This window comes from Macaca nemestrina, chromosome 3 (assembly GCF_043159975.1).
Source record: "Macaca nemestrina isolate mMacNem1 chromosome 3, mMacNem.hap1, whole genome shotgun sequence".
In the NCBI taxonomy this organism is placed as follows: Eukaryota; Metazoa; Chordata; class Mammalia; order Primates; family Cercopithecidae; genus Macaca; species Macaca nemestrina.
Window position 1 is genome coordinate 71558502 of NC_092127.1, and position 12759 is coordinate 71571260.

Genomic DNA, 12759 nt, shown 5'->3' on the forward strand with positions numbered 1-12759 from the left:
AAGAATTGTAAGAAATGACAAGGACTTACCTATTTTATACTTTCCACAGGAATCTTGATTTAGATAATTAAAGATGAGATTTCAGAAAATGGGAAATAAAAATAAAAATACTGTTAACATAGAATGAAAATAAAATGAGAAAGAAAATACGGCAGAGAAATATAGATGTCTTCAACATATGCTATTTGTTTTCCAGTGTGATAGAGCTGTTTTTATTTGGGGCTAGGCACCTGGCTACCCAGAATGGTACATCTATTTCTCAGAACTTTTTGCAAGGAAGTGTGGACATATGACAGAAGTTTGATAATGAAATGTAAGTGTCAGTGTCTCATGGTGGCTTCTAGAAGCCTTTCTTTAAAAAAAACAAGCAAACAAACAAACAAAGAAACCCACAAAACTATTCCATTTACAATTTTTTTTTTTTTTAATTTCTTGATTCTACTACCTTCCACCTCCCATAGAGGTGCTTTCCTGAACTACGAGGATAAGAGACATAAATCAGGAATGGTGGGGCAGTGAGCTGGGGATAGCCTGGTCTTTGTACTTAGAAGTTTTGGAGGATTTTCCTCTAACTCATGCTTATTTGAGAGTAAAATAAGCAACTATCTTTTATTTCAGAACTTGATGTCGGCAATATATATTATTGCTTTATGTGGAAAACAAAATGGTGTCAAAAACTTTGGTCTCAATCCTCAACTGTTTTCCTTACTTATGGATGAAAGGTGAAGATTATGAGGTTAGGGGTTCTTTTCGTTTTAACAGCTGAGATGAACACTCAATTTAAGACAATTTTATCTTGACACAGAATTCAAATGAAATACTTTAATTGTCATTTAAAATAGTCATAGTAATCATTGGCTTTTTAAGTGTACTTTTTTATACACTTGAAACGTAAATGACAACAATTAGAAAAATACCAAATTTACTTCATGATTGACAGTTCTATGGTTCAGACTTCATGATTGACAGTTCTATGGTTCAGAGTCATGAATCACCAGTCTTACTTTTATTAATCTTATTCAATTCCTCAGGGTCCAAAAATGGAAGGAAAAACAACAACAACAACAACAAAAACTAGAAATGCCTAAGAATAGCCTATCTGGTTGATTATAACTAGAAATACATTGAGAGTTACCATTATTCTCATTTTGGTTCTCAGTTGGCATACTTTTATTTGTACCAGTAGAGTGAAATAATAGGGCTTGTGTGAAGTAATATAGTCCCCTGGCAAGAAGATGTGACATTTTGTCAAGGTAAAGGGAGAACTAAAAAGAAATGGAACGATTCCATATAGAGTGACTAGGTTTAGCTCTTTATTTATTCTGGTTTTCTTAATATATTTTTTTTTTGGAAAGTTGGTATAGCTAAAAGCTACATTTTTCAGTTTTTTTATTTTTTATTTTCTGACCACATTTCTTGTAGTGAGTAGGGGTTAGTTCACTTCAACTTTAACCAACTTATTACCTCTGATATAGGAACCAAATGGCAAATCTTTTCCCTTTTAAATGTATCCCTAGTGCCTTGTTAAATATTGTTAAATAATTTTATGAGTTGTAGATCAACCTATTAATAACAAAAGATAATTTCAAAATTCAAGATTAAAATGTTTTATTTTGGTATTACACACACACACACACACACACACACATTTTCAGAGATTTTCCAAGTATGTGTATGTGTATATATGTGTGTGTATATATATATATTTTTTTTAGATGGAGTCTCGCTCTGTCGCCCAGGCTGGAGTGCAGTGGCATGATCTTGGCTCACTACAACCTCCGCCTCCCCTGATAATGCCATTCTCCTGCCCCATCCTCCCAAGTAACTGGGATTATGGGCACCCACTACCATGCCTGGCTAATTTTTGCAAGCATATGCACTTTTATTGTGCACTAATACTCAATCAGGAGGAATTAAGTTTAAGAAAAAAAAAAAACTTAAAAAGAAATTTCTATTGTATCTAGAGGAATTTTAATCCCCGAAAAGAGAAGGGAGAATACAGCTGATTGTGACAGTTCACTTCATTTGGGGTACCAATGGATGATGAGGTTATTGTTGCCATTGTTTCTCCTCAGTCTCCAGTCTCCTTTTGGTCTTCCTTCCTGCTAATTCCTCCTCCTTATCTTCTCCTTTACATTTTATTTCTCTTCATCTTTCCTTTCCAAACCCCTTTCCACTCTTCTTGCTTCTTTTCTTCTTTCTTCTGCCCTTTATCCTCCTCTTTCCCTGTCTCACTCTGCTCCCAGTCGACTTCTTTTCCCTGCCACTTCCCTTTCCTTCTCCCTGCTGTTTCATCATTTACATCATTCCTTCTTTTCCCACACTCTCCCAATCACCTCTTTGTTTGCTTCTAAGAAGGGTAAAAACATTCTAAGATTAGGACAATCTGATTAATGACATGTTAGCTTTGATATTTTCTGTGAATCTCCAGTGCATGATTCTGACAACTGGCTTTGTGCCTTATATTTTTCTCTCCCTTAGAAATAAACATTGCATGATTATTGCTATAAAATATATCCCAGACAGAGCACTGAGAGATGGAAATTAGAAAATAAAAAAAAAATAGGGATACAGGTTGTCCCAACACCCAAATCTTTTCATAGGGTTTTCTACAATATTTTTATTATTGTGTTCGTAAATATATATTTTGACACAAAATCTTTGCGTTTGAAGTTAGTTATTTTATAAAGCTTGTCCCTTGTGTTTAGATGCGTTTTTCCCCCTTAGCTTCAGGCAACTGCTTGCTTCATTTTCTGAGTCATAACAAAACTTTCTTTCCTGCTTTTTTTCCTTGTAGATTTATATGAGTTTATAAGTTTGATGTTTATTCTACTCTTACTGAATCTTAATACATTTAACATTTTCTCACTAATGCACACACATATTCTCTAATCTTCCCCCATGGGCTAAAACAAATCCATTGCAAAGAACAGAAAACCTCTAAATCCCAGAACACTTTTTTCCAGCAGTTGTTCTGAAATGATAGAATATGTGAAAATACATGTTAGAAACTTTAGAAGTTGCCTTATCTAAATTGTTAATACTACATATAAAAACAAAGCAATAGATTAAAAAGAGGAGGGGACAAATTACTAGTGTGCAGAAATCCCAAGCCTTCAATACAGATTTTAGAATTCATCATTAGTACTCGTCATCATTCAATTTTCATCACTTCTCTTCTATTAAGTGCCAGGGTCTTGTCCTCAGCTGAATCTTAGAATGCTGATGATTGTGGTAGATTCAGTAGACAGGCTTACTCAAAATATAGTACAAGATCCTGCTGGCGTATCTTCCTTTAACATAGACAGTGGGAAACTACAAGCTCCATGTTCCTGACTTGCAGCAAAGATTCTGGTTATAATTTTAGTTCTAAAATTCAGATTTACCCACATATTTGGTTTTTAAGATGAGATAAGTGGGGGAACACACAGTAGTTCCTGAGATCCATTTTGCCAGTTCAGATCTTGCAGCAAACCAGAGCTGATGGTTCTGATAGTAACCTTCTGATCTTGTCAGCACCACTTTCCTGTTTCAGGAGCTCAACCTTTGATAATGTCTTGATGAAACTCCCACTCCCTGGCCTTGAAAAAAGTTAGTTTCTTTGTAAGCAAAGTTCAGTAATGTTATCCTTGGAGTTATTCTAGGGGCAGAAGCCAGGGTATATTCCCCTAGTCCTTATAACAGCTTTGTAGGCAGCTCATTTTTTCTTAAAATAACTTGAGATATTTTTATCTTTGTAACTTAGATCCACTTGACAATGTTTGGTGTTCGAATTGTTGTAAGCTATCAATCTTCAGGATTTGGAATCTGGAAAATCAAGATGTTAATTGTGTTTCAATGAGTTAAAGATTAATTATCATTGAAAGGTGAAACACAGCATAGTCTGTGTGGTATGCTGTGGCAAAAGTTACTGAAATTATCACTTGTGTTCAGTTGACATAAAGTGCTTATTTAATGCATGACTTTGACAGAACAAGTGACAGTTGCCAAAGGACAATAAATATTTCTGGGCAAAGTGTGTTTTTCTTGTTGCACTGGAGTACTGGAGAAAGAAAGCAATAGATTTAGAGTTAACTTGACTCAGGACATGTCAGAGAAAGAGAATTTCTATAACTTATTTAAAAGTGTTTTATTGAAGCCTGATGGCTCATGTATCTTAAAGCAGATGTGTGACTTTGTTGATTCCTAAATCAATTCATAGCAATGTAAAGTTTTTTAAATAAGCATTAAGGGATTGATTAGCAAAGATTGGAAACATTTGGGAAATTCTAAGAACTCTAAACTCTAGAATGCTCCTGTGTATCTCCAATGCTAGCAGAAATAGAATCCTCCCCGTCATATAAGGGAGGTCCTGTTTTCTATAGAGATACTGTTACAGTCACACAAGAGGTCATTACCTTGCAAGAAAATTCCAGCTGCCATGGCCCACCTTTCCCACAGTCATTATTTCTTTATCTATTACTAGATGCAGATTGTTACATGCCCCATGGGGTTAATAAAAAATTAAACCTAGGAGACAAAGCGTTACAATGCCAATAGAATTTCAAGATTTGATTAATGTGTATTAGGGATCCTGATCCTGGGAAATTTGTATGGCAAATAAGTCTTGTAGTGCTAGATGAGGAAGGGAGAACATAATTTAGGTGGACTTATTCTTAATGAAATAGACTTACCAATGATTCTGGGTTCAATGTGGGAAGTTGAACATCTAGGAGCAATATCATTTGTGTGGTTACTAAATGGAATCTTGGGCTCAATGATGGCTTACTGAGAATGAGTTGAAAAAGCAAATCGTTCTTAGATAGAATGGATATTAAAGGATTCAATAAATTAGATAAAGTTGGTAGAGTAGATTCCTCAAGATCTACTTGCACAACCATTTCCTAAATACATCTACTGGGACAGTTCTCAAAGAAGACTTCCTTCACCAAGGCATTGAGAACACATAAGAAATGAAGCAATTACACCCTTGAAAAAGGATAAAATGGAGGTATCAATAAAGGTTGGGTATGTCACTGTTGAAATAAGCTCCCTAAATGTAGATAGTAGAATATTGGTGAAGAAAATTCCAGGCAATAGTATTTAATTTTTCTTTTAATAGAGACGGGGTCTCACTATTCACAAAGGCAATCATATTTAATTGGTAAAAGAAAAGCAGAAACAATTGCCATTCAATGCAGCAGAGCAAAAGCAGTAATTAAAATGACTAACCAAAAATGGAGTTCCTGGAACATGAATTGTTGGGGCATCTTCTAAGGTCTTTTTGTTCTGTATAACAACATATCTCTAAATATTGTGAATCTAGCCTGATAGGAGTCACAGTGATGGAAAGTCTCTGCCTCACATTTAATCCCCAACTTCCATCAGGTTATGAATCCCAAGTACACTGAGGAGACAAGACTTTTTTGAAGGAAGACCCTGAAACAATCTGACAAGTACACACCATAACTCTTTTTCTTGATTGTTACTGTAAGCACCAGAGTCTTCTTCAGAAAATGAATACTTACTTGGGTAAGGGAAACATGTAGAACTTTTTGGGAGAATAATATAGACACTGGCTTTAGTTAATAACCATTCTTGGTAATTTAGTGGACCAATGAGGATCAATAGTATGATTTGGTTTTGGGGTTTAGGTGATAAAGTTCTGCCTAAAATGATTTAAAAATTAGTATGACATTTATATGAATCCATTAATTTTTTAATTTTCCAAGCTCATGGGTATGGTGTTATTTTTCAGAAACTGGTAGACTCATTATTTTTTTTTTCTTTTGGCTTTCACATGCCTAGGACTAGCGTCATATGAAAAAGAACATAATTCCCTGAATTAATACTCTGACAAAATTTAAACTATATTCAATAATACATCCTTTGGGAAAAGCAGAAATTAACATCACTTTCTAAAACTTGGAAGATTAAATGTTGTTGATTTCTACTGTGTTCATATTTTACTTTTGTGTTTTCTTGAGATAGAACATGAAAAATGGCAACAATTTATTTTAGGTTTAACCAGGTGATGTTTCATTGCTTGCTACTATCTCATATATGTTCTTTGTATTGAAGTAAATCAATGTAACTTCTGTCATCTGGCATGTTGCAATAATATTTAAACTTTTTTATACCAATATACAATTTTAAGAAGGATATAATAAAATTAATTGCAAGAACCCAAATGACTGGATCTTTTTTGCATGTTGCTTTAATACCTTGCTTTTCAGTGGGTGGCATAAAAATGGGTTTCTTATGTTCCTACTCTTTTCACTTTTACTGAAATTTTATTTACCTTATTTGTTTAGGTAACATCTTACCAAGTGTTGATGAAGCTAATAGATTTACCAATAGTAGATCCTGACCAAAACTTCTGAATATTATTCTATCATTATGGCAAATGTCCATTACTTTAGAAAATTGTTACTTCTATGATAAAAAACACATTCTCTTTTAAAATCATGCTTTAAAAATCCACCTTTAGCTGGCTTATTTACACTATTAAATGTATTAAAATAAAAAGATAGTTTGTCACTCTGTATAGTATGATTCCTATATTTAAATATGATTGTGTAGTATAATAGTGCTTTTACATGTATTAGCTTTAATTTTCTTGTGGATTACAGACCTGTGAAGTTTGCAGCATATATAAATATAATGTGTATTCTACAAAAGAAAAATAATGATGTTTCAAGAATTTCTGTTCAACATCCAGGTTATAAAACTTAGTTTGAGAATCTTAAAAAAGTGTTATTACTTTAGCAAATATTTTCATGTTCTTATTAAGCAACCTCCTCTCTTTCTTACAATTTGGAAATCCATAAAAAAAACTTGTATATATGTAGTAAACAGAAGTGATTAAAAGTTCATGATTTATTTTTCTGAAGTTGTGTGATAGGAAGAGTTGTTACTTTAAATAAAATTATTTTTATATTCAGTATTTAGATAGGTAATAACTTTTTAACTTGTCTCTAAGTACATCATTAGGTGAAGTAAAAGATGATTTTGCTTTGCAGTAGACTATTGAAAATTAAGTGACTTTTTAATGCCATACTGATAACTATCTCTAAATGATCTAATCTTAGATTTTTATTGAAATACTCGGAAACTCTATACTCAATTAGATGGACCACTGACCTATTCTGGCTTGAAAACTTCTATACATTTTTTATTCTCACAGTTAATTTTGTTACTTCCTCTAGAGCTCTTTTTGTAAATACTCAGCAGTCACAAGCTCTGTGAATGAATAAGTCTAGACGAATTGCCAGTACTCAGATTTCTCACACACATTTGTGTAAAATATATTACACTGAAAACTTACTTGTGCAATAAACGTTTTTCACGTATCAAGAAAACATGTTAGAATAGAACCTAACACCAACATTGTGCTAGAATAGAAACTGACACTTACGCTGTGCTGGAAAATATAAACAATCATCAAGATTCACATATGCTCCTGTCATGTCTTCATAGGGCCTGTTACAAAGTAGATGTTCAATAATTATGCGCTGACAGTTTGTAAAAGCTCTCTTTGCAAATTACGGTCCCTTCCTTAATGCTCACCATCACCACATGAATAAAGAAAACCACTGATGAGTGTGATTATGTCTTGAGTCTTTCAAGCAGTTCTTTTCATGAAGTAAGCACACAGTGATTTCTTGTTGACAACAAATTGCAATAATATATACAACTTTCACTTCTCCTTGTCTCAATGTCAACAGACTATTACATATAATTTGCTATATAATCCAATTACTTTTCTAAAATAGCCACATGAGCATCTCTTAAGCCTTTGCAGAATCTAAAGATAAAACAAAATGTGGAAATATACTAGTCTAAAATAGCAATCCTATATTTACAAAATGATGGCATATATTTATGCCATGCCGTCATTTACATATATATGTACACAAACACATACATGCATGTATGTGTTATAGATGTGTGATTAGTAAGCACATACACATTCACAGATTCATACATATAAAATATGTACACACTAGTTATGAAAATATGTTATTCCAAAAATTAGCAGCTCTCTTGTGAAATAATGATAAAAGGAGCAAAAGTATTTACCCTGGCTTTCCTGTCATATGTAGCAATACCTTAAAAGCATAAAATGTTATATATAACATAATGTATATATCAATATATAGTATACATAAATTACAGATTAAAATTATATATAAGGACTTAGAATATTAAGGCAGAAAAATATGAGTAAAAGAGGACATTAGAAAATAATATTGGCTTAAAAAGTCTCATGCCTGTAATGCCAGCACTTTCGGAGACCAAGGCAAGTGGATCAGTTGAGGTCAGGAGTTCAAGACCATGGCCAACATGGCGAAACCTCATCTCTACAAAAATACAAAATTACCTGGGTGTGGTGGTGGGAACCTGTAGTTCCAGCTACTCGGGAGGCTGAGGTAGGAGAATCGCTTGAACCTGGGAGCCAGAGGTTGCAGTGAGTTGAAATTGTGCCAGTGCACTCCAGCTGGGGCAACAGAACAAGACTGTCTCAAAACAAATAAATAATAAAAAATATGAAAGATATTAGTAATGTCATATACAGAATAAATGTTACTTATGTATTATTATTTACTTTCTATAAATTGAACTTTTTCATCATGCATAATTGTTAGTATAGAGTTGCAGATAAAAATGCTATGTTAATGCAAAACTTTTGAAATAATGAGGATTTACACCAGTAAAATTAAAATGTACCATGAAATTTCTGTTTGTTTGGTTTTAATTATTCGGAATGGGCTATGCAGAATACATAATTTTTGATAAATGTTCTTTTATAAAATAAAGTTATGTAAGTCTTGGAAATATTGTGAGACAATAAACAGTTTGGTGAATTATTTTTTGCTTTTGGTTACCATATCAGAAAGTTGAAAATTACATATCATATGCTAAAAGAACTTTTGCTGAGGCAGGTCTTAAGGGATTAAAACTGTTTTAATTATGGTATTCCATCAATGGAATATTTGTTCTTTCTAAAACCTTCCTGCAATGAGAGAACAAATGATCCCTTCAATAAACTCAGTCTGTAAAGAACTCTTCAGTTGAGTATGTATTTAAATCACATAAACAATGCAAGTGGACAAGTATCTGCATTTTTTATTCATCAATTTATACTTGAATTGTGAACAATCAAAATAAAATAGGCAAATATTCTAATAAATTAAAATATTTTACTCTGTTTACAACTGGATTTTGGTTCAGAGGAAATATTCCTGCCACCTGTCGCCTTTTGGCAAATTCCTCATTTTAGATAAATCTTGGTTCTTAAATTTCAAACAAATAAATGGAGGGTGAAGGAGAAATTCACAACTTGATAATCTGTTTGAATTTTCTTTTGAACAAATAAAAACTACACTTTTCTCTGCACTTTTAAGTTTTTTATAAAGAAGAAAATCCTTTCATATATGACAATATACATGAAATTCTAGGACATTAAGAGAAATAAGCCAGTCACAGAAGGACAAATACTGCAAGATTCTACCTATTAGAGATATCTAAAGTAGTCAAACTTATAGAAACAGAGGATCGAATGCCGGTTGTGAGGGGCCAGTGGGAAGGGGAAATGGAGAGTTACTGATCAATGGGTCTAAAGATTCAGTTACACAAGATGAGTAAGTTCTAGAGATCTGCTGTCCATCATTGTGTCTATCGTTAACAATACTGTATTGTGCAGTTTAAAAATGATCAAGAGGGTGATCTCATGTGTTTTACCACAATTAAAATAAATAAAATAATTTAAAATTTTTTAAAATAAAAATAAATGTTAAAAAGGGAAAGCAGTGTGATGTAAGCTGGTACATATAACGTTAAGAGCTTAAATAAAGGAAAATATGAATATCTTTAAATAGGATAGCTGTCTGTTGGTCAAGCTGCTTTTTATTTGTATTTTTATTTATTTATTTTATGTTTATTTTTTTGAGTCAGTCTCGCTCCCTCACCTAGGCCGGAGTGCAGTGGTGCATTCTCGGCTCACTGCAACCTCCACCTCCATGGTTTAAGAAATTCTCGTGTCTTAACCTCCCGAGTAGCTGGGATTATATGCTCCCACCACCACACCTGGCTAATTTTTGTATTTTTAGTAATGACAGGGTTTTACCATGTTGACCAGACTGTTCTCAAACTCCTAACCTCACCTGATTCGCCTACCTTGGCCTCCCAAAGTGCTGGGATTACAGGCGTGAGCCACCAGGCCAGGCACAGATGCTTTTTAAAACAAAATCTACATATGATCACTTTATCAAGAATAACTCGTGTGCATTAGGATGAACAAAATATTTATTATATTCCTTGTCTTTTGCAGCAACTTGGATGGAACTGGAGGTCATTATTCTAAGTGAAGTAACTCAGGAATCGAAATCCAAATATTTTATGTTCTACTTGAAAGTGGAAGTTAAGCTATGAGGATTCAAAGTCATAAGAATGATATAATGGACTTTGGGGACTGGAGGGGACAGGGTGATAGAGGGGTGAGGGATTAATGACTACATATTGGATACAGTATACACTGCTCAGGTGGCAGGTACACCAAAATCTAAGAAATCACCATTAAAGAACTTTTCCATTAAAGCAAAAATCACCTGTACCCCCAAAACTATTGAAATAAAAATAAATACTAAAACTATATTTAAAATACTTCTTGGAATTTTAGAACATAAAATAAGAATATGTCCTAAGAAATGATTCTTCGAAAAATGTCTGCATTCTATTTGCCTCTGCAAACTTATCTTAGTGAACAATTTCTTCCTCCTTTTCAAATTGCTTTTCTGAGACCTATCTTCCCCCCTTGTACACATAAACTCTTCTACCAATGTGGCTGTTAATTTCCAATCACCATGTATCATGAAAATATTTTTAAGTAACAGGAAAAAAAAAAACAAAGAAATAACTGTATTGCTTTAAATTAATTAGTTTAGCTACACTCATATTCAAAAATTTTCAATTCTTTTAGACTATATTTTACTTACAAGGAGAGCTTTATTTGCCTTTACGTAAATACATTCTTTTTTTTTTTTTTTCACCCAGAGTCTTTTTCCCATTGTGATGCCTCTTCTTTAAGACTCAAGTCACAAGTCAACTTTTCTGAAAAACTTTTCTGAACTGCTCTAAGTAGATTCAAGTGGTTTTGCTTTATTACGTGTTGTTTTATTTTGCTCTTCTTCACATAATACTTTTGTATGAGACTCCTGTCTGAACTTTAAAATGTACTGACAGTGAGTTTTTAAAATTTTTGTGTCCACAACATTTAGCAAGGAAGCTATTATACTGTATTCAATATAAAAGTTTATTTTAAAAAATCCTTATTGGTAAGTAAGTATAACAAAGAAGGAAAAGAAATAGTGATGTGAGCTATAGTATGTTATTATGTAGAAGAATAACAGATAACACTGAAAAGCCATTTATCTGTAAATATTTTTTCTTTGCTGTCTCTGAAGGTATTAATTATGAAGCATAAGGTTTACAACATATAGAATTTTTTCTCATGAAACCGATACTAGTTATAGTAATGATTTCCATCAATTTCCTATTTCTCTCTTATTTTCAGTCCATATTGAATACCATCTCTAGGTTATTTTACTTACAATGTCAATTTTACATGTTATTTTTCTGCTTTAAAACCTTAAATGTCTCATTTTCTGATAGATGAAGTGTAAATTTTTATTTAAATCTTTCCAATCTTGAGCAACCTGTATTTCCTCCAGTCTTCATCAATTGCCTGTAGCAATCCTATATGCAAATTAAGGTCCTTACTTTCCCTGACCATTTTCTACACATTGCCATCCCAGAGGCTTAGCTTGTGCCATTTTTCCTACAGGAAACTGTTCTTGATTATCAATAACCTACATAAGCCCTTTGATTTTCTACAGCACTACTTATTTGCACACTACTTTGTCACTCATCATTTAATTATGGAAGAAGTTTTCTTTCTAATTCCATGACTTACTTCTTGACTGTATTTCAGATAGATGGGAGAGAGAGTTTTTTTTTTTATGCCCACTAACTTACTATATATTTTGTATAGTCAGTGTCAGTAAATATAAAAGTTTTCCATAAGGATTTCCTTTACTTCCTCTTTATACTTTTTTTCCAAAATTTTTCTTTCCATATGGAAGTTTGAGTGTGCACCATTAGATTTTGTCTAAAGTCAGGTAGAATTAGATCTCAACCATGGATTTAATTAAAACCTCTGCCACTTACACTGTTCTGAAAAAAAAAAAAAAAATGTATGTAAGGCCTTTTGGGAAGAATTTGTAAAAAACGTTTAAGATTGGGTGTGATTTAGAGAAGGTTCAAGATACAACTGAATCATATGAGGGTGTTTTTAAAGCATATCTTATAATTAGTGGGATCAACAAGTGGAAAATCTGTAGGGCAAGCGGGCAGGCTGGAGAAGCAGGTAGGAGTTGATGTGTAGTCTTGAGTCTGAAGGCTAAATATTCAGGCAGAATTTCTATTTTGCAGTTGGGAGGCAGAATTATTCTTCTTAGAGAATCTTTCATGTTTTCCTAATGGCTTTCGAGTGATTGGATGAGGCCCATTCACATTATAGAAGCTAATCTCTTTTTCTTAAATTCAACTGACTTTAAATATTAATGACATCTAAAAAATGCACTAACATTTACACTAGTGTTTGACCAAACAACTGGTGATCATAGACTACTCCAATTCACACATAAAATTAACCATCACCCCTAGGAAATCAAGACAAATTCTACAGAGAAGTTGACAACCTAGAAAGTCCTTAAAAGG

General features: G+C 33.0%; 1 long non-coding RNA gene across 2 annotated transcripts in view; it reads right to left on the reverse strand.

Moving 5' to 3' along the window:
* Window positions 1-12759, reverse strand: part of LOC105486200 (uncharacterized) — a 308856-nt gene that overhangs the window by 109694 nt on the left and 186403 nt on the right. The window contains exons 5-6 of one of the 2 annotated variants that reach the window (XR_011621065.1): window positions 8363-8498; window positions 30-7461 (exon numbers count right to left, since the gene is read on the reverse strand). This is a non-coding gene — a long non-coding RNA (uncharacterized lncRNA). Of the gene's footprint in view, window positions 1-29; window positions 8499-12759 lie in introns of both variants that reach the window. The other variant, XR_011621066.1, reaches the window with a different exon arrangement.